The sequence below is a fragment of the Fukomys damarensis genome, unplaced genomic scaffold (assembly GCF_012274545.1).
Source record: "Fukomys damarensis isolate Sample0158 unplaced genomic scaffold, DMR_v1.0_HiC HiC_scaffold_18, whole genome shotgun sequence".
Lineage (NCBI taxonomy): Eukaryota > Metazoa > Chordata > Mammalia > Rodentia > Bathyergidae > Fukomys > Fukomys damarensis.
This window is the reverse complement of record NW_022900930.1, coordinates 50,472,366-50,475,502: the sequence shown is the minus strand read 5'-3', so window position 1 is coordinate 50,475,502 and position 3,137 is coordinate 50,472,366. Positions and strand designations below refer to the sequence as shown.

At 46.5% G+C, this 3,137-nt stretch overlaps 1 pseudogene; it reads right to left on the bottom strand.

The window, feature by feature from the left end:
- Nucleotides 1-1,829, bottom strand: part of LOC117286778 — a 6,850-nt pseudogene extending 5,021 nt beyond the window's left edge.
- Nucleotides 1,830-3,137: the final 1,308 nt, after the last annotated feature.

Here is a 3,137-nt window from a genome sequence, read left to right as displayed (position 1 = left end):
GACAGCTCGGCGACAGGGCAGCAGGGAGCGCTGTGACGGCCCTGTCCGGACGCTGGGGTCTAAGTGTGTAGGAGCACTGCTGTCCTTGCCTCAGACCCTGGCCCTCACTGCACTTGCTCAGCCACCCAATACCCTGGGTATCCTCACCGTCCTGGAATATTGCCAGGAAACCTAGATATCTGGGATCACAGACTTTGATTCCTTTCTTTTTTCTCAGGTCCTCATTTGAAGATTTATTTTATACCTAGCATCAGGTTTTTAGCAGGTTAAGCCAGGCGAAGAAAGTATGTTTCCCAAAGTGCGACTGAGGGATTGTGCATGTGTATTTTGTGATTTTTGAGAACCAATTTTATGCGCACCAAATCCCGCTTCACTTTGTGAGCAGGTGGTACGTATGACAGCCCTATTTCGGGGTGAGGCTGCTTGCTGTTCTTTCCACTTGCCATCATCTTTACTAAAATATTTCCCAAATAACTTCAGGTGGTTTCAGTGTAGCAAAGACAAGCCTAGCTTAAAAGGGCAATGTATGGCTTTTGTCTGTTCAGGAAACATCACCATACTGGGACTAGATGGTTATTTCTATACGAAGTTATTACATGGTTACACGATTCATACAGGACTGCAGAAAGTTTAACCTGGCATTGATCATTTTGCCTCTGTCGTGGGAAAGGTCTTTGCGAGTCAATCAAGTGAAGGCAGAGTAAAAAGCAAAGAGCAGTTGCTACACGGATTTGCAGTGTTCCTTGGGTTTTATTTATCTCTTTGTTCATGAATTCTGTGGTCATTCTGAAAATTCTTAGTAATTGGTCTCAGGTCTTGGTTTGGAAGAGAGATATTTAAGATTCTAGTAGATGCATATGAAAGAGTCCTCATGAAAAAACACAGGAAAAGTCAAAGAAACACAAAGAGAGAGTTTATGCCAAAGGATTTATTTGAGAGAAAGAGAAAAAACAATTGAACACATAGCCCAGACAAGACGGCAATTCTCTTAGAGAAAGCGTACTATAAACTCATTTTTTTTCTTTTTACTGTGGATACTCAACGGCAACAGAATCTGTAGATTCGATTCCTGTATCTGCAGATTCCTCTGTTGTGTTCCAGAAAACCACAGAATACTCTACAATGGCAGATCAGGCCGGCCCAGGTATCTGGGGAAGAGAGAGAGAGAGCAGCAGAAGTCAAGTCCTGGGGATGGCCCTGGATGAAAAGACCCAGGGCCGGCTGGGTGGAGGGGCTTCCGTGGCGTAGCACATTATGGTACGCAGAACGAACAGCCACACTCCTGGTTAAATGCATAAGACTCCACCTAGACTCACCTGAGTTTACACCCACTCTCACCATACCTGCTCCTGCCCCACCACGTATCGAGGTGAACAGATCCTCTCACCCGTTTTCAGTTTCAGGGAAATACCCTCCCTGTGACTCAGTCAGTGCTTGTTTGCAGACCCCACAGACTAGGCTGTAGGTCTCTTCGCCTATTGAACCTAGTGATATTCACAAGAATGTCTGGGAATGAAGCCTTAAAGAACATCTCATAGACTCATCTAGCTCTTAATGTTCAGAGAGGAAAGCCAGGAACAGGAGGTTAAACAAAGTCAGCTAAATCTAAACCAATTCCAGAACCTGTCTGCCCTCCTCTCGCTGAACCCCGTGTGTCCGTCCTGTTGACTTCTCTCACCTGCATCTTGGAGAGCGGAGCTTTCCTCCCCCGGAAAGATGACTGCAACCTGCTCCTCTTCATCAGCCAGGTCGGCTCTTCCTGGGAGAGGCTCAACCTGGGCCTGCAGGGCCAGCAGGAGGATGGCAGCGAGGAGGGCGAGGGTCCTCATGGCTGGGAGTCCCTGAGGATGGAGAGCAGGATCCCGGTGTGTGTGAGAGAGGAGTGAGGCTGTATTTACGGTCGGTTAGGAGAAGGCTCAGAGGCTGAGAGTGCAGTGAGGGAAGCTGTGTGTGTGACGAGCCTGGACAGAGCTGCCGTTGCCCTAGCATCCCCTGGAAGCCCCATGCTCTCCTGGCTTCCACAAGGCTGTGCCTGGGTGTTCAGTGCCTCTCCTAGTTCAAGCCAGTAGTGGGAATGAAGACTGTGTGTTCTTTGTGTTTCTACTTCCCCTTTGACTGAATCTTTACTTTTAATATTAAACACAGACAGGAAATTGTGCTTTCATTCATTATGCCCAGAGAATCAAGGATTCTGCCTTTCTAATGTGGACTCTGCTAGTGCGAGGGCCTATCCTGTGTATCACATCTGAGTGCTAGGGCTGCAGAAAGTCACCGCTCATCTTGACTGGGGTGTTTCCACCCTTTGAAGGGGGTTTTGGGGTTACTGGTTGAGCTGGTTCCTGCAGTAGCAATTGTGGACGTCTCACTGACGTTATCCCACTATGGTCTGATATGACCTCAATGTTGCATAAGTCATAGGGTTGGTCTAACACTTAAAAGTGTTTATTTTTTACATATTTTCCAAGGTATGAATGGCAAATTAATCCTGTGTATAGCTAAAGTGAGCAATCTGCAGATTAGGTGTGTTTGTGTGTGTGTGTGTGTGTGTGTGTGTGTGTGAAACTGAAGCTGTGCCTGAATCCTGATGTTTTAAAGACCTAAATATAATGCATGAAACAACAAAAAAATCAATTAGAAAGGGAAGACAAAGAGATGAAGTTCTGGACATGGATCTCGGCAGTGATTTCTTGTACAGGACACCAAAAGCCAGCGCGACTGAATAAAAAGCAGACAATTGGGGTCATATCAGATTAGAAAGCTTGTGCACCACACAGTACTCACTCGGGTGAGAGAAAAGGAAACAGGACCTAGTGCAACATTTGCCAATATATCCAGAATATGTAAGCAGCCAACACAATTCTACAGCAAATGACAAACAACTTAATTACAAAGATGTGAATAGACATTTCTCCCAGTACGAAGTTCTAAGAAGCCCTTGTTGTTTCTACTGGCTGGATGTGGAGGAGACCTGTGCTTCCATAAGAACCTTCACACTTCTCAGGAGCTTAGTAGGGAGCAACTACTCTTTTCCCTTACTTACGGCTCTGGAGTGAGGCTGGGCAGCCGGAGGTGCTCAGAAAACAATCTTGTGTCCCTGGTCTCAGGAAGCAACAGCCACCACAATGGCAGACCAACTA